The sequence below is a fragment of the Capra hircus genome, chromosome 29, assembly GCF_001704415.2.
Source record: "Capra hircus breed San Clemente chromosome 29, ASM170441v1, whole genome shotgun sequence".
NCBI classification, from domain to species: domain Eukaryota; kingdom Metazoa; phylum Chordata; class Mammalia; order Artiodactyla; family Bovidae; genus Capra; species Capra hircus.
In genome coordinates this window covers 16203144-16227656 of record NC_030836.1, presented here as the reverse complement: position 1 = coordinate 16227656, position 24513 = coordinate 16203144, and the positions used below count along the sequence as shown (strand labels likewise).

The 24513-nt window shown below is 47.7% G+C and overlaps 1 protein-coding gene across 1 annotated transcript in view; it reads right to left on the bottom strand.

Moving 5' to 3' along the window:
* Window positions 1-24013, bottom strand: part of TENM4 (teneurin transmembrane protein 4) — a 682188-nt gene extending 658175 nt beyond the window's left edge. The window contains exon 1 of the mRNA XM_018043333.1: window positions 23957-24013. The gene's annotated coding sequence lies outside the window, so the exon portion shown is untranslated. The remainder of the gene's footprint in view (window positions 1-23956) is intronic.

Sequence of the window (24513 nt, the reverse complement as noted above, 5' to 3'; positions counted from 1 at the left end):
AATCAGGTAACAGGGGAGTTAGTCTGGCCAAGTGTGGAGGGCAGGGCTCTCCAGGCCGCCGGTCACATCCCCCTCCCCTCCCATCTTCTGCTGAAACCCCAGAACGGGCAGAGGAGAGATTAGAAACCACTGAGCTGGCGCTTGCAGCTGTGGCATTCGATGATTCTGCTATAAATTACGGGAGAAAAAGCCTAACCATGTCAGAGTGGCAGCCTGATGGAGTAGAGAGATGGCTGGTTTTGGATCACAGAGGAAAGTGGTGTTTTCATCTTAGTTCAGCTGTGATGACCTTCCCCATGCTTTGCCGTGGGTTCATTCTAGGTGCCGCCATTCACGTGGATGAGAGCGTGGCCCAGCATACTTGCCTCTGTGTCTTTCCTACCATTCTCAAGGGAGTCCAGAGCCTGCCCATCTCCTTTCTCCCCACTTTATCCTGCTTCCCTCTGTTCCATATATTGTGTGTGTGTCAGTCGCTCAGTTGAGTCCCACTCTGTGACCCATGGATTACAGCCCTCTGTCCATGAGATTTTCCAGGCAAGAATACTGGAGTGGTTTGCCATGCCACTGAACTCAGGTCTCCTGCATTGCAGGCAGATTCTTTACCGTCTGAGCCACCAGGGAGCCCGATACATTGTGGGTCCCTATAAAATACCCTATGAAGAGAGGCTTACGTGGCCAATAAAAGTTTGGAATCTGCCAGACTGAATAATCTGGTACCTTGCTTCCAGCCTCGACATTCTCTGATTCTAAAAATCGCCAAGTTACAATCTATTTGCGGGAACAAACAATGCCCAAAGAAGTCTGAAGCTGCTGGTTACGGGTGAGCATGTGTTTGCGTGTCTGTGTGTATGTGCGTGCTTGCAATCCTTCCTTGGTTTTTTTTTTTTTTTTTTGTCCCAATGCTTCAGCCTCTCAGTCACAAACCACATGCAAACATATCACCTGGAAAGTCTGGCTGCTCTCTAGTTATTTCTGTGCACAGAATGCCCACAGGCGACATGAGGCACGTGCACGTCTGTGCCCAGGCCGGCTCTCTGCTTTGCCCTCTGCAGGTGCAGAGGACGCTGCTGCCCCACAGCTTACAAACAAGCACAACCCATCGACAGAAACACAGCTCTGCCAAGCAGGTACTCACACTCTGAGCTTTCTTCTCCTGCTGGCCTGCCTCCATCCCCCAGGCCTTCTCTGATTCTTACTTATCTCTCCAAGATGGAGAAAGGAAGATAGAAAATGCAGTCTGGTAACTATTTCAAGATGGTGATGTGATACTGGGAAATCGGCACAGAAACGGCTGCAGACTTAAAAAGTTTCCCCGGGGCTTGCTGGGTGAACCTTCCAGACCTGGGCCCATCCCAGCACCACAGCTGCAGAAACAGCCTGAGGAAAAATAAAGATTGGAGGCTGGTTCTCCCTAGGTGACAGGTAATCCTCAGCGCCCTGCACAGACAGGCCTTCTGGTCCAGCCTAAGACTCCAGCAGGGGAGCAAATGACAGGGAAGCCAGACAGTGAATAAATCAAAAGTAACTTCTATTTCTCTGGATCATGTGGCTTTTATTTGGGGGAAGGGCAGAGCACACATGCTTTTCTGATTATACCTTCACTGTGCCACCTAAAAATGAGCAGGAACACAGACTGCAAAGCTGAAAGAGGCCTGGAGATCATCTAGCTTACCTGCCGCATTGGAAGGATGAGAAAACTGAGGCCCTGTGTAAAGTAGCTCCTTCCTGGGAACCATCCCGCTAGTCCAGACCTCAGGCCACTGGCCATTTTATTCACCTGCTAAGGCTCAAGCCCCCTGCTATGGCTTCCATTTGGTTACAGTGCACGGTGGTAAGATAGGTCAGGCTGTGCACAGCACATGTGGGGACACGTCGGTGTGTGCAAGAGGAGTGTCAGGGCGGCCATGTGTGGTTGGGCAGGTTGTGCCCTGCACAAGGGCATCCACCCCGAAGTGAATGAGACCCAAAACCTGGCTCCCACTCTGCCCTCCCAGGTGTGTGCCCTGGTGCAGGGCTGTGTCAGTCTGAAAAAATGTGTCTTTTCCTCATTCTCACACAAGTGCTCCAGGGGCTGGCAGGGCTTCCGGGGAGGAGGACGTCTTTACAGGGAAAGGACTGGAGCAAAGCCCTGAGATGAGTTGATGAGGCAGAGATGGGTAAGGCAGACCCTCTGTGGGAGGAGGCTGTGCAAAGGGCAGTATCAGATCCTGCAGTCTCTGCAGCTCTCCCCTGGCCCATGCCCAATGCCCTGGCACACCTGGGTCCTCCCATCTCTAGGAAGATCAGGCCAGGAGAATCCCTCCCTGGACACCCTCTCAGACTAGAAGGCCACAGACCATGCACGTCTGACTCCACTGCCCAGTTCCAGTCACTCTGGGGTCCTGATGGGGCCTCAGTATCACACTAAGTGCTGCTCTGTGGGACACCCTCTGGGGTCGCCCACCCTCCCCACCGGCCCTGCTCCCTCCACTTCCCAAGGAGAGATGAAGGGAGAACCAGCCCTGTGGCTCTGCCTGCCTTGTGGGGTCAGCTGGCTGCAAACAGTCCTCCCCTCCATCCACCCCCCCCCCCCCAACTTCTGCTGCTTCGGGAAAGGGCTGAAGACACAGATTCTAAATATAGGCACATCCCCTCTCCTCCTGCCCAGCTAATATTAGCACATTTGTGGAATCCACTAATAGCATTATTCCCCCCTTTTTTTTTTGGCTGTGCTGGTGGGAATTTTGCTGCTTACAGTAAGGCAGGCTGAGCCAGCAAAAGACTGGGGACCACTCTGAGCCAAATACAGCAAGGGCTCCAGTAACTGGGGGCCGCGCCAGATGATTTATGGAGCTCCGTTCCAACACAAGATTTATGAGTCTGTGAACAGGGAGGCTTGGGAAGCGGGGGTGGGGGGCGGTTCTGGTTAATTGAATTTGTCAGCTTCCAGATGGAGGGGGCACTAACAATTGTTGATCATTTACCCTGAGCCAGGGGCACTGCTAGGACTGCAAACATGGCATCTCCTCGAATCTTCACAACAGCCCTCTGAGAGGGCAGAACGGCTGTCGTCCCGATCTTACAGATGAGGATATTGAGGCTCAAAGAAGCGGAGGTAACCGGCCCTGTGAGTAACAGCTGGTCAACGTAAAGATGAGACGTGAACCCGGGTCTTGGGAACTGCAAAGCCTGGGCTTTTGATCACAGTGTCAGGACTACTGGCTTCAACTCTAGCAGAAAATCTTTTGAAAATAGTATGGTTGGCTCCCTCTGTGTGGTCTGTAATTGGTCAGAGAAGTAAATCACTGACTTTGGAGTCAAGGGACTTGATTTCTAGGACTGTCTCCATTAGGCCAACCAGGGGTAACTGGTTAAGCCTCTCTGAACCACAGCTTCCCATCTGGAAAAGAGGGGTGCACGTAAAGGGACACCAAAGGTGCTCTAAGTCCTGGCCTTTGGAGCCTGTGTTGCATTTTGTGGCAGGGAAGAGGGTCTTCTTTATTTTGATGGCCCGTTTTCATTTCAATCTCAAAGAAAGGCAATGCCAAAGAATGCTCAAACTACTGCACAATTGCACTCATCTCACACATTAGCAAAGTAATGCTCAAAATTCGCCAAGCCAGGCTTTGGCAATATGGGGACCATGAACTTCCAGATGGTTTTAGAAAAGGCAGAGGAACCAGAGATCAAATTGCCAACATCCGCTGGATCATGGAAAAAGCAAGAGAGGTCCAGAAAAACATCTATTTCTGCTTTCTTAACTGTGCCAAAGCCTTTGACTGTGTGGATCACAATAAACTGTGGAAAATCCTGAAAGAGATGGGAATACCAGACCACCTGACCTGCCTCTTGAGAAATCTATATGCAGGTCAGGAAGCAACAGTTCAAACTGGACATGGAACAACAGACTGGTTCCAAATAGGAAAAGGAGTACGTCAAGGCTGTATATTGTCACTGTGCTTATTTAACTTCTATGCAGAGTACATCATGAGAAACGCTGGGCTGGAAGAAGCACAAGCTGGAATCAAGATTGCCGGGAGAAATATCAATAACCTCAGATATGCAGATGACACCACCCTTATGGCAGAAAGTGAAGAGGAACTCAAAAGCCTCTTGATGAAAGTGAAAGAGGAGAGTGAAAAAGTTGGCTTAAAGCTCAACATTCAGAAAACAAAGATCATGGCATCTGGTCCCATCACTTCATGGGAAATAGATGGGGAAACAGTGGAAACAGTGTCAGACTTTATTTTTTTGGGCTCCAAAATCACTGCAGATGGTGACTGCAGCCATGAAATTAAAAGACGCTTATTCCTTGGAGGGAAAGTTATGACCAACCTAGATAGCATATTAAAAACCAGAGATATTACTTTGCTAACAAAGTCTGTCTAGTCAAGGCTATGGTTTTTCCGGGGGTCATGTACGGATGTGAGAGTTGGACTGTGAAGAAGGCTGAGCACCAAAGAATTGAAGCTTTTGAACTGGGGTGATAGAGAAGACTTTCGAGAGTCCCTTGGACTGCAAGGAGATCCAACCAGTCCATCCTAAAGGAGATTAGTCCTGGGTGTTCATTGGAAGGACTGATGCTGAAACTCCAATACTTTGGCCACCTGATATGAAGAGCTGACTCATTTGAAAAGACCCTGATGCTGGGAAAGATTGAGGGCAGGATGAGAAGGGGATGACAGAGGATGAGATGGTTGGATGGCATCACTGACTCAATGGACATGAGTTTGGGTAAACTTTGGGAGTTGGTGGTGGACAGGGAGGCCTGGCGAGCTGCGATTCATGGGGTTGCAAAGAGTTGGACACGACTGAGCAACTGAACTGAACTGAACTATCACCACCCCCGCTCAGAAACGCAGTCTGAAAAGAGCAAGGGGTTGGGGGGATGAGGTGGGGGCCAAGGGCAAACTGAATATGTTATTGACCAGGAGGCCCGCAAAAGCACCTTCCTATAAGACTTCAGCTCACTGTCCAGCAATACCTCTCGATAAAGTAAAAGAGACCGAGAAAAGCAAACCCTGTCTCAGGCAGCGTTAGCACAAATGAGGTCCTCTTGGCGTCTCAGACACACTTGGAGAAGAGAAACAGAAAGCAGATTGGAGAGAGTGCATGAGTGACTGTAACACGTGGGTGGGGGAACAGTAGGTATTATTGATTTTGTTTGATTGCTTCTTTTCTCACCTTGTTCCAGCGAGGGTTTAAAGCAGGGAGATTTAGGAGCTGGTGATGCCTGAGAGGATGGAAATGACATTCACCAAGAAAGGAGTCCGTGAAGATGGCGGAGGCTAGAAACAGAGTTATAAGCTCCTGTCTCCACTGGTAAAATGAGAATGGTGGGATAAACTGACTCATAACTGCTGGATAACTCTCTGGCATCTGCAGAAATGCACCCTTTAGGGCACTTGGTCTCAGCGTCAGCATTTTGATTGAAGGCTCAGGACCAAAACCAGGACATGCTTGAAAGCTCCCCAGAACCTCATGGAAGGATTCTCTTCCCAGACTCCAATACTGGAGAAGCTTTTCCACCTAGCAGAGTCAGAAGAATTTCCCAAAACCTTGCCACTTCATCTTTGTTGTATTTTACTGAAGTTAAACCAATACTGAAATTTAATTTCCAGAAACGTTTCCTGGACCCGCTTCTCCGAGGAAGGAAGGAAGGAAGCCCATTAGTGAGTCACTCAAGTGGCCCATGGCAGTCTCTCAGGGATTCCCAGAGCCAGCGCCTCCAGAGCGCTGCCGGCTGTGTGTGCGCATGTGTGTGCACAAGTGACAGGCGGGCGCGGTGACACTGTCACCATCGGGAAATCACAAACAACAGGATCGTTTCCGAGGTGAGACAGGGGCTCCACCTCCTCACAGAAACAAACAGAGCCTGAAGGGAAATCACACAGGCTTGCCAACATGCATGGACCCAGACAAGCGCACAGGGTCCAGGAACACAGATGTATCCAACAAGCACCTACGGGGGCCCAGACACACACGCCCACACAGCAGACACGTGCACACGCATCTCCACCTGCAGAGTTCTCAGACACACAGGCATTCAGCTGCGGCTCAGCCCTCCAAGGGTCCGCAGACTTTGTTATTGGAGCCGGGGAGGGTGGTCCCTCCAGGCTGAAGTCTGCCACCTTAGGGAGTCCCTTCGAGGCATCAGCTCCAGAGGGAAACCCCTGCCCCTCCAAAGTCTCAGTAGGTTCATTTTCAAAACTGTTTCCTCATCACCTCTGGCCAGAAGATCTTGGAGTGAATGCTCCAGGCAGAAGATGAAGGACAGATTTGAGGATGCTTAAAGGCTTCCCTGGTGGCTCAGAGGTTAAAGCGTCTGCCTGCAATGCAGGAGACCTGGGTTCGATCCCTGGGTTGGGAAGATTCCCCTGGAGAAGGCAACGGCAGCCCAGTCCAGTATTCTTGCCTGGAGAATCCCATGGATGGAGGAACCTGGTGGGCTACAGTCCACAGGGTCGCAAAGAGTTGGACACGGCTGAGCGACTTCACTTTCACTTAACATCTTATGAGCGGGACAGGGGTTAGGATCAGATGGTGTTAAGAGATAGCAGCAGGCGTGGAGATGGAGAATGAACCTCCTCAGCCAAGCCTGCTTCTGTTCTCTTAGATCCACTAAGCCCAGCAAGGCGGGGGCGCTTGGTAGTGCTTCATAGATGATTAGCGTGTAACTTCAGGGCTATTTCAGGCTGTTCTCTCATGGTCTATATACCTCACCTCCCCACTCCCCAGAACCAAGCCCAAGTTCATTACAGTCCAGCCCACAGGATGCTTCCTATGCAGGCAGAACTGTCCTCCACAGCATGTCTGCCCTTCACTCACTGCTCCTGTTCCAACGAACTTCTCTCCACTTCTCCAGGTCCAGCAGGTCTCAGAGCCTTTGTGCAAACTTCCCCTCCTCCAGGAATACCCTCCGCTTCCTCCTCTGTCTGGTGAATGCGCATCCTTCAAGATGCACACCAAATATCCCCTGCTCTTCCACAGCTTTCACTGTCCTTTCCCCACCCCCTTCCTCTGCACAGATTCACTGCAGCCCCCACAGGGATCCTGAAGACATTTCTTCATTCCTTTGTGGCTGACTCCTAACAGTGAGCAATTCTGGGTGGAGTCGGGGGAGCCTTGTCTCCCTCATCCAAGAGCCCAGCACTCAGTAACACTGCTGGGGACTCAGAGGGGTGGGTATCATTGTTGCCAGGCTTGATTATGGCTTTTATTGAGGCCTGTAGCTAGCCCTATAGGAAAAGACTCTGATGCTGGGAGGGATTGGGGGCAGGAGAAGGGGACAACAGAGGATGAGATGGCTGGATGGCATCACCGATTCGATGGATGTGAGTTTGAGTGAACTCTGGGAGTTGGTGATGGACAGGGAGGCCTGGCGTGCTGCAATTCATGGGGTCGCAAAGAGTCAGACACGATGGAGTGTCTGAACTGAACTGAACTGCAGCTAGCCCCTGCCTCACCTGGGGGTGGGGGACAGAAGAAGCAGGGAATGCCAAGTATGGAGACCAGACTGGAGATAGGAGCAGGTCTAGGGCACAGACTACTCAGCCCGCTTCTCGGGATGCTGCAGCCACACATGCCTTCCCCCGGGGCACAGTCCAGGCTGTAATTCCCATCTCTCCACACCCTTGCACCTTGGCAGGTGGCTCCTGCAAGCCTCCTGCCCCACTTAACTTTCCCAAAGCTCTCTTCTCCAGAGGCCCCTGGGTATGAAACATCATTAAAGACACATCTCTCTCAGGTTAAACTTCTTAACTCTTCAATGTACAAGAGATACTGCTCTGCCGTTTGGCTGCAGAAACTGGGGCAGCCACACTGGGTCCATGGAAGCAGGGGCAGCGAACTCTTTCTTCTCCCTTAAGGAAGCCCCTAGTTGACCGATACCTGCTTAGTCCACTCACCAAAATAAATGTATAAAATGAGATGATTTAAAAATCCCTTTTCTTTATCGATTTAGCTGTATTTCCTAAAGGTCACAGTCAGTTCTTTTTTCAATTGGACAGGAACCTGGATTGAAAGGAGGAAGTAAATCCAACTGCAGAAACACTGGAGTGTCTTTATATGCCGAGCACGGTTATATATTAGGCTCTGCACACAGAGCCAATAGGGAGATGTGTGTCCAGCCCTCCAGAAGCCTCCAAGAGGAGCAGAGCTTCCTGTTCACATTCAGATTCAAAAGGCAATTCTTTAGCACCTTTGATGTGCTGGGGGATGTCACCAGGGGCTGTTACATCCTTCCCAGTGCAATCCCGAAAGGGAGGGACTGTGATTATTTCTATTTCACAGGGAGGAAGTGCAGGTTCACAGAGTTCGATAATTTGTCCAGAGTCAAGCAGCCAGAGAGTGCACTGGAATCTGAACCTAGGCCTGTGCGCTCTCAACAATGTTGCTCTTTACTTTCACAACAGATTGGCACATCTTTGGTCTAGTCTGCAGTGGAGATTTCTCAGGATGTTTAGAAACCTTTTGTTTCATTTCACTGTCACAACAACCATAGGAAGGAGGCATCAATGTCCCTATTTTTCCAATAAGCATGACGTGATTTAGTATTATCCACTCCAGCTTGGAGATAAGAGTCAAGATCAGTTCAGTTCAGTTCAGTTCAGTCGCTCAGTTGTGTCCAACTCTTTGTGACCCCATGAATCGCAGCACGCCAGGCCTCCCTGTCCATCACCAACTCCCGGAGTTCACTCAGACTCACATCCATCGAGTCCGTGATGCCATCAAGCCATCTCATCCTCAGTCGTCCCCTTCTCCTCCTGCCTCCAATCCCTCCCAGCATCAGAGTCTTTTCCAATGAGTCAACTCTTCGCGTGAGGTGTCCAAAGTACTAGAGCTTCAGCTTTAGCATCATTCCTTCCAAAGAAATCCCAGGGTTGATCTCCTTCAGAATGGACTGGTTGGATCTCCCTGCAGTCCAAGGGACTCTCAAGAGTCTTCTCCAACACCACAGTTCAAACGCATCAATCAGAATTCAATAATTTTGAGTCTGACCTCCTAGTGAGCTGGGACGGTTCTTCTGGGGCCATGGAAAGGAAGAGAAAGTCTAGGATGTGGGGGATGCTGGATGGAAGACTCTAGGAGACTTGCATTCTTTCCATCCAGGGACAATTCTCCAAGGTCTAGACCTGACTGCTACTATCAGAGGCAGTTTCAGCTCCATTTCTCTGGTACTCATGGCCTGCTGTGTGGAAAAGGTCCAGAGTCATTAAGACCTTTCCCACTCCAGGATAAAGTGCAACTTCTTCAAAAAGCACACAAGCATTTGGGATTTGGGATTTACCTCCTGGGGTCTCTCCAAGTCATCTTTCAGTGCTGTTTGTTTGAGCCCTGCTAAATGACTCTGAGAGGGGAGACACTGCTCTCCGTGACCTCCTGGTTCTTCTTGGGCCTCCACTAGGCCAATTTCTACGCATCCTTCCAGCTCCCCTGTGGACCATGTCTCCTCTGACACTCCACATCCCTAGTATCTTCGCCCTCTACATTCCTGTGGCCTTCTTTCATGCTTCTGTTATGATCATGGTCATGCATGGTAGTAACTGCTTGCTTAGAGTCTGATCTTTCCCACCAGACTGGGTATTCCCCTGGAACTGAAATTCATTTCCATCTGTGTGTCCTGACAATTCAGCACAGGGCCTGGCACTGAAAAGGAGCTCAGTATGGAATTGCTGAATGAATTAATGAAGTGACTGAGGACATGACTGAATGACCACCATTCAGAGTGTTTTATCTTCAGAAAAGCGCAGGGGTCGAACATCATCATTATCTGTCCTACAACACAGTGAAGTCTCTTACTCTTGTTTCTTGTTCCAAGCAATTTCAATCAGGAGTAGTCTTTCCTCACTTTCAAATCTTAAAAAAGCTACAGAAATAAACACTCAACTCCTTTGCTAACCTGGATGCCAAGCTATTAATAATATGTGTGCACATCTTGATTTGCTAGGAGGACAAGGATGGTTCCAGGGGAGATAATGATATAAGCATAGGTCTTGTTCAGCATGTGGTCAACAGACCAATCTGCTGTTTTAGAGGAAAAGGTTTTGCTTCAGTGGGGAATTCATTCAGCCATTTGTGAAGAAATGTTGAAGACAGTAAAGAAAAAGCAAAAGGCAGGAGCCATGTCTGTCTGTCCACCCATTTCCCACTGAATACCTTGGCTGGCATAATGACAGGAGATCCACTGTCCTACTCATGGGGAAATTTTCAGGCTTTCAACTAATGTCAAGTTTCTGGGGTCATAGACTCATCCAACACAAGCACGTGAGCAGACATAACTGTGAGTTGTCATAAGTTTTGTCCTCATCATGCCTTTTGAAAGTTCTTTTAAAAAAGGCAAGATTAATACAAATCCTTCATCAACTCTTGGAAAACATGGAGTGAGCAGCTTTTCTCAGCTCATTTTATGAGGTCAGCATGACTCTGACACCAAAATCAGTCAAAGATATCACAAGGAAAAAGAAAAAAAAAAACACAACTATGATTATAGATATAAGATTCCTCAATAAAATACCATTGAACTGAACTCAACAAATATGAAAACAATTATACATTATAATCAAGTGGGGTTTTCCTAAGAATGCAAAGTTGGCTTAACATATAAAACCAATCAATGTAATACACCACATTCAGAGAATAAAGGAAAAAAATCTCACAATCCGGTCAATAGACACAGAAAAGCATTTGGCAAAATCCAGCAGCCTTCCATGACAAAAATACTCAGCAGACAATGAATACAAGGAATCTTCAACTTGACAAAGACTATCTTTGAAGATCTTGCGGTTAATGTCATACCTAATGGTGAAAGGTTGAAAATATTTCCCCTCAGATTAGAAACAAGACAAGGTATATGCTCTCGCCACTACTATTCAATATTGTACTGGAGGCTCTAATCAGGGAAATTAGTCAAGAAAAAGGAAAGAAAAAAAAAGCATCCAGTTTAGGGAAGGGAAAAAATAAAACTCTACTTATAGATGACAAAATATTATATATAGAAAATCCTAATAAATGCACAAAAACTGTTAGAACTAATAAACAAGTTCTTTCTGCAGGATATAAGATAAATGTACAAAAATCATTTGTTTTCTATATACTAGCTATGAGCAGTCAAAAAATGAAATCAAGAAAATAATTCTATTTGAAACATCTAAAAGAATCAAATAGGAATAGATTTTTAAAAGACTTCTTATTAAGTATAAGAATTCTTTATATGTCATATGCATAATAATACTGAATATTACAATACCACAGAAAAGGAGAGATACACCACATTTATGAATTGGAAGACTTAATATCATTTAGATGCTGTCTGTGTGTTAAGTAGCTTCAGTCATGTCTGACTCTTTGCAACCCTATGAACTGTAACCCACCAGGCTCCTCTGTCCATGGGATTCTCCAGGCAGGAATACTGGAGTGGGTTACTATGCCCTCCTCCAGGGGATCTTCCCAACCTAGGGATTGAACCCAGGTCTTTGAACCTGGTTCTTCTGCATTGAAGGCAGATTCTTTACTGCCTGAGCTACCAATATCATTTAGATGGCAATACTCCCAAATTGATTTACAGATTCAATGCATTCCCTATTGAAAACCCAGGTAACTTAAAAAAATAATTGGCAAGTGGATTCTAAAATTCATATACAAATGCAAGAGACACAGAATATCCAAAGTAGTTTTTAAAAAGAACAGAGTTGAAGGACATACACTTTCTAACATTTCAAAACTTATTCTGAAGTTACAGTAATCGAAGCATCAAAGGCTGATATTGGCATCAGAATAGACACAGAGACTAACCAAACAGGACTGAGAGTCCATAGATGAAGCACAATGAGGTATCTCTTCAAATCCGGGAGGATGGCTAAAGAGAGAGAGAGAGAGAATGAAAGGGATTGGAAAGGATGTGAAAAAATTGGGAACTTCACACACTGCTGGTGGGATTGTAAAATGGTGTCGTTACTTTTGAAAACGAACTGGCAGTTCCTGAATATACTTCTCATAGAGTATGACCCAGCAATGTGATTTACAGGCATGTAACCCAAAGAGCTAAAAATATACGTTTACACAAAAATTTGTATACAAATGTTCATAGCAGCATTACTTATAATAGCAAAAAAGTAGAAATGATCCAAATGTCCATCAACCAACAAATAAACAAAATGAGGTGTGTGTGTGTGTGTGTGTGTGTGTGTGTGTGTGTGTGTGTGTGTGTATTATTAGCCATAGAAAGGTATGAAGTACTGGTACATGGATGAATCTTGAAAATGGTATGCTAAGTACAATCAACCAGACACAGCGGCAACATATTCTATGGTTCTACTTATATAAGTGTCTATAATAGGCAATGGCTAGGGAGAAAGTAGATTAACTGTTGCCAGGGGCTAGGTGTGGGGGGAGCAGAGACTGCGGAGTGACTGTTAATGAGGATGAGGTTTCTTCTGGGGTTAATAAAACGTTTTAAAATGAGAGAGTGGTGATGGTTACATAACCCTGTAAATATTCTATAAAAACTGAATTGTACAACTTAAAAGGGTGAATTTTATGGCATGTGAGTTCTATCTTAATAATGCTGTTATTAAAAAAGAATATATGCAAAAAAGAGACAGCAGGGATGTGGAAAAATGGAAACAGCTCACTTGCTACAAGTGGGGAAATGGAAGGTAATTTTATTTTTTTCCTGTTATTGTTGTTTTAATGATGTTTGTGCAGTAAAATATGAAAAGGAGAGAGAGAGTGAACACACAAGCTCAGCATAGAGATGACCAGCCTTGGAGTCTAGGGCTCTGAAGGTGGTGTCCCTACTCTGCTAGTTACTGGCTGTGTGCTCTTGAGTAAGTGGCTTCACCTCTCTGGGCCTCAACTTCCTCTTCTCAAGAGTGGAATAGTATCAGCCTCCTAGAGTTGCTGCAGGATTACATGAGACCTTACATGCCCGGGGCGGATATGTAACAGATACCCAGTGTTCATCAACTTTCATTTCTTCAAACAGTGATGACACAATCTGTTACTTCCTGGAGATAAAGACGAATTAAGACCAGACCTTGCCTTTAAATATCTTGGAGTTTAGACATGTCGATAGGCATAAATAACTAAAACAAATTCTTTGGGAAGGATCATAGTAAAAATTCCCATAAACAGATTGTTGGAGAGTTATGTGCATAGCCCAGATAATTTGGCAACTTGTACTGGGAGCTGTTGGTGAAAGGGCCAGACCAAGAGGTGGAAACTCATGAGGAAAGACGCCATCCTTAACCACAAATCACGTGTGCGTTTCAAAACCTGCTCTCATGTGTGTTGCCACATGCCATCCTCAGGCAATGCCCGCAAGGGAAGTATTATTACCCTACATTATAAACAAGAAGACATAAGTCTTAGAGAGGGCAAAAAAGTGTTCTGTTTTCATAGAGCCAGCCCCTGGCACAGGGACCCCTTCTTCTTGCCATCACTGCTTCTTCTTCTGAGCAATCTCGGTGACATCCCACTCAGAAGGAATACTGGAGTGGTGGTGACGAATCGGAAAATGAAGGAGTTCTCTGCAAGTCAGGGCTGGTAGGAGGCAGTGAAGGTGTGCCCTGCTCCCTTGGGGTGCAGTGAGAAAGGATATCAGATGGAGACCAAAGATCCCTTCAACCCTGGATCATCCAGTGCAGACTGGAAGCATTGCCAGAGGAAACTCTCCTGCTCGAGGCCATTGGTGTCCAGTGAAACCTCTCCACTGATCTTGCTAAGGAAGCAGGGGTGAGGACGGAAAACATGATATCATTACCGAGCGCCTACTGTGTACAGGGCACTATACAAGGCTCTTCCCCAACACTTGAGGCATTACAGTGGCTACATTCTACAGTGACATGGAGGTGACACTGAGGCCCAGAGAGGTCAAGTGCCTGGTCCAGATCACAGAGAAAACCTGTATCACAGAGAGGGGTGAGGACTCAAGTCAGACTCTCTTTCCACTCACTCTGAGGATGCGAAGGTCCTCCCTGCACAAAGGAGTCGCGGTCTCTCAGATGGAGGGCAGAATCAAGCAACAGACCGTGAGAGCCCTTCAGCTGGCCTTCCAGCATCCGGAGGTGGGCGGGGGCCCGCATCTTCTATTCACACAGTCGTTAAGAACACCGGCCCACATATTAAGGGCAAGGGGGTGGGGACACAGGTTTCAGTTTTGTCTCTCCGAGGGCTGAGCTTCATACCTGGCACAGAATAGGTGCTCTTTAACCACAGCCTTTCGGTTCTGATGGAACCAGCTCTCAGTTAAAAGCAAAAAAATCTTCCTTTACCAAATGCATTTTCTGTGAAGGCGGACGACAGGTCAGAGCATAAGCGTTCGGCACAGAGACCCAGGTGGGTCCTCAGTGATGCTGCCAGGCTTTCGGCAGGTGGCCAGCTGGACCGACTGAAGTCTCATTTATCAAGAGTCACAACAAGTCATTTGTTGGCTTCAGTGTCTGCCCCATCAGATCAACCCTGACAGTGAGTTTATAATCCCAAAGGCTCCCCACCATTGGAGCATCTCCAGAATTCAATGACATGGAGAGCTAGTGGGCCCAGAGGCCAGGCTGCCCCTAGCAGTCTAGTTACCCTGTTCAGGGAAAGCAGAAGGGTCATCACCCACCCAGTGGCGCAGGGCAGCTCCCCTCACTCTGCAAAGGTTTGGAAGGACCAACAGGATTAACAACTGAAGCCTGCAGAATTCTCAGCCAGTCGAGACTCAAATAGGAGAACCTGGAGTCATCCAGAGATCACCTTGACACATATCTCAAAGGGGGAGAAAAAAGGACACAGACTTTGGGAGTTAACAGACTTGAGATAAAGAGCACCCCCAGTCTCTTGAAAGATGACTCATCTTCAAAAAATATCTTAACCTCTCCAAGCATCTGTTTATTCATGGGCTAAGCATGGATATCATTTATTGCTTTCTGGATACTAGAGAAGCGAATCTGATGGACAGGTTTGGCAAGTGACCTGGGTGAAGGGATGTCTGAAGTGGATGACAGTCAAAATAAAAAAGGATGAGATGACAGGAGAGTATGTAGTGGAAAATAACTTAAACTTAAAAAGAGAACGAGAAGAAAAGGAAAAGAATCATGGGGAAAACTGCATTTAATAAAAGAAAAACAAAATAAAAACACTTGTCGCTCAGTCGTGTCTGACTCTGCGACCCCATGGACTGTAGCCCACCAGGCTCCTCTGTCCGTGGAGTTCTCCAGGCAAGAATACTGCAGTGGGTTGCCATTTCCTCCTCTAGGGGATCTTCCTGACCCAGAGATCAAATCCAGGTCTCCTGCATTGCAGGCAGATTCTCTACTGTCTGAGCCACCAGGGAAGGCAGAGCTCAAATAAATGGAATGGGTTCAAAGGGAATAACATGAAAACATATTTTAAAAATCACATTCTCCACTCATCATGTCAGGGAACTTGTCTAAGGTTTGCCTAATGTCCAATCTTGAAAGAGCAATCATGACACGAGGCACATTACTACACAATCACTGAATGTCTCCTACAGATGGAGGGGCCAAAGGGAGCTACGGGTTCCTTCACACAAGCCAATTCCAATTGGTTGATAACATTGATCCGGAGTACAGTATCTGCAAAAATTCTGAGGCCACATCTGAACTGTTTGAATGAGTGATGTGTGTAGTGGGATTTAAGGAAAGGGCTGCCTGCACGCCATATGCAGAGGATGCTGTGATGTGCTGCTCAAAGGAGCTCTCGGGACGAGGCGCTTGGTCCCCCAGCCCTGGGCACTGTTGGTTCTGCCTGCTGACAGCTCTCAGCGGAGTCCGTCTCCAGGAACGGTCCTCTGCCCAAGGGAGCTGCCTCACCCAGGTGCCCTGCCCAGTTGCTGCTGCTGCTGAGGGCAGTAAGGCCAACTCCTCTTGACTCAGTGCAGGGAACTGAAGGACTATCCCAACTCCAGAGCTCCCTGGGGGATCGGCCGATGCCACTGCTGTGAGGTGAAGGTGAAAGTCGCTCAGTCGTGTCTGACTCTGCGACTCTGCGGACTGTACAGTCCATGGAATTCTCCAGGCCAGAATACTGGAGTGGGTGGCCTTTCCTTCTCCAGGGGATCTTCCCAACCCAGGGATCGAACCCAGGTCTCCTGCACTGCAGGCGGATTCTTTACCACCTGAGCTACCAGGGAAGCCATCCAATTCCTCCCTTGATCCAGTCTCACTTCCCTTACTCCTGGACAGGTGTTGATCCCGAGGGCAAGCCTAGTAAACTTTCTGCACGCAAATCTCTGTCCCAGAGTCTGGTTCCAGAAGCCAAGTTAATACATTATATACATGCCACTCCTGCACAAGCTCTGCCTCTCTGCCTAGCTAATAGCTTGTCATTTGTGCTTCCTTACTGCTCAACAGAGACTCAGTGTTAGCCACTGAGAACACATAATCCGTCAGCTTTCCCTTTTCCCTTTGATTGCAAGGAAACGCAGAGGTAAGTTCTCCATTCTTTCCTCTTTTACCTATGTTAGAGGTTCTGCTTTAGGCTTGGAGGCTCTCTAAACTAAAAATGATGAGTTGGCTCTATTTCTCTCATTTTTCAGTCTCTCTTCCTTCTGGCCTCTAGCCCTAGAAGAGACAGCATTTCCCTTGACTCACTTTTTGGAATAAAAATTGAAGGTGTTGCCAGGAAGAGGGACAGTATATGCTAATAAATCTCATTGGTATGACACTTTCAACTTACAGGCATGTGTTACTCTTTAGACATAGAAACTCTTTAAAGTTATTATATCTCTTTTGAACAAAAGGTACAGAGAGGTTAAATGATTTTCCAAAGAACTGCAGAGCTTATACTAGAATCTGGGTTTCTTAATTCCCAAACATATAAATTCCAGACACAGGCAAAAACTGCCTCGCTGGCCTCTGCTGCTCGCTTAGGGTCGGTGTATAATTTCTAGAAGACACTGACACACTAGAAACAGCTCAGGGGGCTTCCTCTGATCCACTCTTTTTTTACTTTGTCAAAGCCCAGGGAACTGATCAGATCCTGGACCAAGCAATGAAAAGCACCTTGTAAAGAAAAATCCAAATATCCAAGGCTAGAATCCCCACCACAGCCCTGACGAAGGCCATCTTGTTCCTATTTGTATCATTCCCCTGATGGGGAGCTCACTACCTGGCAGGGCTGCTCATTCTATTGTCCCCTCATCTGTACACCTGGAACAATATTATTAATAAAAAGGGAAATAGTACATTATAAGATAACAAATACAAAGCACACTGTGAAGTACCCAGCACATAGTAGTACTCGGTGGAAGGAAAGATTTCTTTTCCTCTATTTCTCTTGGACACAGAATAAGAGAAGAAAATTAGCTTGTAAAAAGAGCATCCTCAACTCCAGTCACGTTACTTGGGAGCTACTCGGTTCTCGCACAGCCCTGAGAGAGAGCTGGAGAAGTCTGGAGGGTAGACTCTGCGGCCAGACCTCCTAGGTCTGAGTATGGGCTTCGCCATTTAGCTGTGTGACCTTGGAAAAGTCACTCCATCACTATGTGCGTCAATTTCCTCATCTGTAAGATGAGGAGAGGATAGGGTTCCCTACCCCAGGGGGTCAGGTAAATGCTTACAACTCTGCCAGGCACACAATAATGTAGTTGTCATTTTTTCCTAACATTCCCACCTTACATAAAGGGAAACTGAGGCCAGAATATCGAGCGATTTCCCCAAGGTCGAACAGCTAATCAGGAGCAGAGCCTGGATATAAACTGTGGTCTGCCTGCATCTCAAATGCATGTACTTTTATTGAACATTTCTTCTGCCATTTCTTTTCCCTTTCTTCCCCCCACCCCCCAAGACAAGGGGAAAGGAAAGAACAAGCGTTCATAAGGAATTCTGCCAGAAAAGCTGGCACATCCTGCTCATTTGAGAAAGCAGCCTGTTCGGAAAGGCACAGCTGAGTGGGTCTGGGAATCATATCCACAGGCAGGTAGTAAAGCCTGCTATCTGCCAGGGCCTGGGATGAAAAAGCCCAGCTCCTGCTCCCGGGTCTGCAATGGCAGCAAAACCAGGCCTTCTGCTCTGGTGGCCGTGCGCAGGGCTCGATGAATCATCAAGCCTCATGTGGCCCTGTGGGCTGGTGACATTCAGGTGACTCTGTGGCCCTAGGATGAATGAGGAAGCTCAGCCAAGCACTTCTCAAAGACAGCAAAACTGTTTTGGTTCTGTGAAGCCTATGGTTCACAGGCTGGTGGCTGGCACGATGTGTCTGTGTTGGGATGCAGCTGGTATGGGGCATTCTGGCTCTGCACAAAAGGGACGCTTGCAAGCAGGAGTGACATTCAAAATATTTAACAATGGATATGGCACAGACAGCAACCAATCTGAACAGACACAATGGCCAATGAGAGCAAACGTTGGCCGAAAAACAAATGGTGCGGTCATGGAGTGCATCCAGCCAAACACAGGTCTTGGCAACAAGGAAGCCCAATGAGCAAACAGAGAGAGGAGGATGAGCAACGCGGGCTTCCAGAAGCCAATGGGGAATCGTCTGCCTGTCTCCAGAGGAAGTCTCAGAGAGGATTCCACTAAAGCTCCCGGGCTCTGCAGAGCATGGTTAAAAATCATTGTCGTGGGGAAAAGACCAAGTTCCCTCAAGCCCCAGCTGCAAGAGCTGGTATCGCCACTGCTTTCGGGGTGCACAGGGCCAGGCTTCAGAAGAGCGAAGCCCGCAGCCATCCAAAGCCATGTCCACGAAGGCTTTAACTGGTGTGTCACCATGTCATCACGCTGCTTACCTTTCTCTTGGCCAAGGAGTGTTCATGTGTGGTCTCCCAAGGCAGCTCTTCTGTCGTAGCATTTAGATGAGGCCCCAGTGTACCTCCAGTGTGCCTCCCTGGGACTCCCTGGAGTCCCAGGACACAGAACATGCCTGGATTCATGCCAAGTGGGCCCTAGTCGAGTGGGACTAGTCAGAATCCTAGTCCCACCCAGGCAGCCTCCAGGGTGACTGCAGTCCCCTTTCTTTCCCAGCTCAAATCCTTCTCCCCACTCTTTCACGTTCACTAAAAGCACATGCTCCTGCTCCCCTCTGAACAGAGTCACAAAGGGTCAATTATCTTGTGGCAATGAAGGCGGAGTACCATTTCTTCGGCTTGCATAAGATGAACTCCCCATGATGAAATAAATCATCGGTTCATGAGGTCTTGTGGGAAGGTCTCAGAAGGGAAAGCCCTCCCTGGGGATCAAGGCACCAAGGCCTTTCCCCTCGCCTGACCTCACCCCCTGCCAGGAGTTTGCAGCAGCTTCCTTGCCGAGCCTAACAGATGCCCCTAGAAAATGCTGCTGAATCACTTTACCACTGTTCTCTGAAGCTTGTACCTTTTGATGTTGACTTCGCCCCTACTTGTGTCTTATAAATCAGATGGTTTACTCTCCAGGAAGGAAACCCTTTTCTTGTCTATTTGATCAGTGACTCTTCACGCTGTCTTTCGCAAGTGACTGTGGCCCCCCCAGCCTTCACCAGCTTTGCCTCTTCTGGATGGACAGCACACACAGATTCGGATGAACAGGCGCTGGATTTGAGTGACAGCTTCACAAGAAGCCCCTGGAGGAGCCCTGGGCATCAGCTACGGCTGTGAGGGCTGCTGGGGCATCCGGGGAAGGCCAGAGCATCTGGACGAGACACGACATCACAGGTGGCAGTTGGCCAGGGTCCCGTGCCCAGCTCTGCCACTTAGCAACTGTGCAACCTAGAAAGGTTACCCAAAGCTCTTCAAGCCTCTACTTTCTTTATTATGAATATTATAATAACAGTATATATCTCACAGGGTTGTTTTAAGAATTAAACAAAATAATATACATACAGAGCACTTGGCACTTCGCCTGGCACATAGCCAACAATCAGCACAAGGAAATATTCCGACTATTGTTAATCATTCAAACATTTATTGATCAGTTGCTCTAAATCCTGTACTTTGCTAGAGGCTGGGGCTCTAGTTTCTCTTCTCAAGAAACTTACAGTCCAGTGGGAGAGGACCACAGAAGAACCATCAATTAGGGTACAATGTGGTGAATGCTTTATCAAAAAAATTACTTTTAAAAGAACTATCACTAATAGGTGACAACCATTTTCTGCTAGCCACTCCATGCTATATGCTTTACAGAAATAGAGTTTCTCTGTTCTAATCCAAACACCTGGGCTCAAGTCCTAGCATTATCTCTGACTACTTATACATTACAGGTATATTAATGTCTTTGAAACTTAGTTATCCCATCTGGAAAATGGGTATAAAGTTAGAAAAGTATATCAAATATGTTATCACAGAGCTTTGCACATAGCAGGTTCTTAATGAAATGGATGTCCCTGAAAGCAATGACAGGGTATTTGGAGAACTGACACTGAATGGCTGTGGCCGCAGCCCTGGAAGCCGGGCTGGGTCAGCCTCAAGGTCAAGGCAGCACACCCACCTGGGAGGTGTAGCAGGACTTTAATGCTCAGTGGTTCGTCTGGTTTGAAACCAGTTTTGAGCCAATGACTGGGGCCTTAGGGACCAGAGGTTGGCCACTGCAAAAAAGCTGCTGATAAGAACTCAGTGTGTGTGTGGACGTGGTTTAAGTTGCTCAGTCATGTCTGATTCTGCCACCCCATGGATTGCAGCCCATCAGGTTCCACTGTCCATGGGATTTTTCAGGCCAGAATACTAGAGTGGGTAGCCATTCCCTATTTCAGGGGATCTTCCCAACCCAGGGATTGAACCCAGGTCTACTCACACTGCAGGCAGATTCTGTACCATCTCAGCCACCAGGGAGGCCCAAGACCCTATAAGAACTATTTCAGACAAGGCAGACCCTCTAAGACCAACCAAGGCACAGAGAAACTGAATAGTTGGTGCAGTAAGAGAACTCTAATGAGGGCCTGATATATTAATTGAAGCATGAATACCCCACCAAGGACCAGTCTGCTGCCTGGAGCCAGTGGCTGCTATGTAGACCACAAACACTGCACACTCAGCCCCAGGCCAGGTACCCCCAGGCTGGGTCCCCTGGGGTGACGGCTGAAGCAGAACTCCACGCCCTATGGGCGGGACTGCCTCTGGGAAGGACCCAGGCAAACCAGAACACACCAGTCCCAGAACGGAGCCCATGCACAGAGAAAAACAGAATTGCACAAACCCAGACCTGTTGACACGAATGAACATTCCTGCAACACAGCCTGATAAGCCTGTTGCTAAACCTACTGGGCTTCCTGTCAACGGAGCACCTTGCTCTCAGTTCAGGAAAGATAATCGCTCTGGGAACCAGCTTCCTTTGGAGACCTGGCCGAGTGCTTTCAGTTCAGAGAGAAACCTGTCTTTCAGCACAGCTTCTCATCCTCCCATGTCAGACAAGGGGAAACCCAATCCATGCAGGAAAGGGTCTGTACGCACTCACAGTCCTGCTGGGTGGCAGTGGCTGTAAGTGACCCTGGGGGGAAGGAAGGGGCCCCCGATCTCTGGCCTCAGAGCACCTTCTAGACAAAGACTCTAAAGTTGCCTGCTGGGACAGGGCGAGACACGGGACGCTCAGATTCCAGGAGTACCCGCGGCTATCATCTGTCAGTCCTGACACCAGCCCTGTCTGCGTCGAGGTCCAAGCGGAGAGATCAGAAAGCACGGGTAGGGGCAGGGGCCGGGGAGAGCAAGAGAGGGGAGGGGGGGCTTTGGAGAGACCAGTATGAATAGTAGGACTTTTCATCTGACCCCCAAGAACACAGTCAGGGAGAGCTGTGTGATCTAAGCCAGGATGAAAGCACGGCTGGCCTCCCCTTGTAATCAAAGAGTTCAATGATGCTTATTAAAAGCCCATTTCTGAGTCCTGTTGAAAAATTATACCCGTAACTGTTTTCTTTTCTTCATATGAGAATTGCTTCCTAGAGATTAAAACACATACACACGTGCACGCACACACACATGCACACACGTGTTCTTAAGAACCCCACGCCCCACCCGGGCACGCACACATTGGCTACAAATCCTGCACCTCCCAGACATCACACACATACGTCTTCATCAAAGACGGCCACAATTCACAATGTACACACACACTGTCAAACAGAAAAGCCAGGCCCAGTCTCTGAGGTGATTCACGGACTCTTTGAAATTCCAGACTGTGAGGGAGTCCAAGAGCTTCCAGCTCCAGAAGCTGTCATGCCCACAAACAAACAGCGCAGCCTCTAATCCCTATCAAGTCTCCATGTCTTGCCCGAGGCCAGGCAACTCTGCAAAAGCAGAAGCTCCCAGGATCATTAAGCTTTGGTGGGAGGCAACAGCACTCAGGACGGTCCCGCAGAAGAGTGGGTGCTGCACCCCTCTGGACCATGGCAGGCTTGCCCTGATATGCTGAATCTCAATCTGTTGAAGGAGGCGACTCTGGGAGTGCAGCATATCTTCCTCTGATTATCAGCAGACCTAGAGCCCAAGGCTGACTCACTCTCAATCAGAGAAGATACTGCTTTCTGGAATATCCAGATAGATGCAGGAAAGTACTCCTTGCATTGAAGGATCTCTCCACCAGGGTAGGTTCCCTGTGGTTGCTGATCTCCCCAACATTTTAGCCCCCACTTGGGAGCTAGTATATCTTGATTCAAAGGCAGCTCTAAGCCTCACTATAGTTTTCTCCTTGGCAAAATGGCAATAACAACTTCTTTCCATCTTATGGTGTTTCGGGGAAGATCACAAAATGCCCTAGAGATTGTAAACTCCAAAGCAGATGTTAGAAATTCTCATGATCAGACAGTAATGAGGAAATGGAGGAGCTCATAAATTGGGCTGTGAGTGCCTCCCGGGCAAAGCTTGTGTCGTATTTATGTTGTTAGCCTCAGTGCCTGGCACAGAGGCCAGCACCACACATTCTGGGGAAAAAAACAGTCTGAAAAAGAATGTATCCCTGAGTTAAGTGGTTCGTTCAAGGTCTCAGAGCAGCTCGCTGTGTGACAGGAACCCCGACCTCCTGACACCCGTAGTGCAACGCTCTCTGTTCTCCACAAACCAAACTCTTGGGTGTGTTGAAGAAGGGGCAGTGATGCCCCATTAGGCACACAGCAGGGGCCAGGTTTTAACCCACCCTACTGAGGCAGGAGACGGGTGGGCTCCAGGCTGCACAGCTTTTCCCCTGTGGACAAAAACTCCTCAATAGCAGAAACTCCATAAAAGGAGGAAGATGGGGGAGGCTGGGCCCTGCCCAGATAAAAGACCACATACTCCTCATTCCTGAGATCAAGGAGACCTTCCCAACTACATGTGTGCAGAAAGGCTCCTTGGAGGTCAAAAGAGAGGGGGGTATCACCTCAGAGTAAGTGATATCAAATGCTCAGAAGCCTCTTTGCTAGAATCCATCTTGGTTAAGAGATGGGCACGCACACGCTGGAGGACCCTGAGACACACCAAATGCAGACTCAGAACCAGGCAAAGCAAAATGATGGGCCAAAGGAAACCAGGAAGACATGCCGCATAAAAGTGATTCAAACCACCACCAGGGCGCAGCTCAGCAAATCTCTCTGAGCCTGCCTGTGTATCTGTCCACATGTACCATCCTCTTGCTCCTTGTAATAAAGACTTTACTTGCCTCACTGCTTTCCCTCTCCATGTGGAAATTCATTTCTACCCAGCTGATGGGCCACAGTCCCTGCTGCTCTAGGGACTAGGATTCAGAGCTCTCCGTGCCGTGGCCCGACCTCAATCTCTGGTCGGAACTGAAACTGTGCTTCAAGCCACTGCAGGCCAAGGCCACCCAAGATCACTGTCATTCCCAGGATGGGCCAGGAGACGCTTAAGAAGCCTTCATACAGCTACTTGCTAAACATTCCAACTCAACAGTGGGAACAAACAGAAACCACAAGTGCAAATAATACCCAAATGCCTCAGACCAACTCATCTCATTTCCTAACTTGAATTGAGCAAATCAGAAAAATCGCCAGATTGGGGAGACGGGCCTGCAGAGATTGTATCACGGAGACTAGACATGGATCTTATTTCAGGCTCACTTTCAGCATTGTCACTTACCTATTGACCAAGTGTCCAAGAGATCACTAGCCCTCTCTGATTCTCAGTTTTTCCATCTGCAAAACAAGAAGATGATCACAATTAATCCCTTGAGACCACTGGACTAAAAGGCATCACAGGTTTTTATACACAGTATTGGTTACAAACCACATATGATCCCATGTAACTGGGGAAATTGCTAATGATTAGGAGCTGGAAGAGAATTTCAAAACTGAAGTGTGATAGTCAAAAAATGAAGTGTGATAATAGTTACAGGCTAAGAAGTGCATCAACATCTCCCAACTTGCAGTACAGAAAACTCAGCTTTCTAATATTTTGGCACTTATTTTTATTTTTCATAGATGTCAAAATGCAAGCAATCATGAATACCAGGAGAAACAGAGCAAAGAAAAATGCTACTATATTAATACACTCCCAACATTTGGGGGTATTTTTCCATGTTTTTTCCCTCTCTACAGAGAGTTTCAGTTCAGTTCAGTTCAGTCACTCAGCCGTGTCCAACTCATGACCCCATGGACTGCAGCATGCCAGGCTTCCCTGTCCACTCCTGGAGCTTA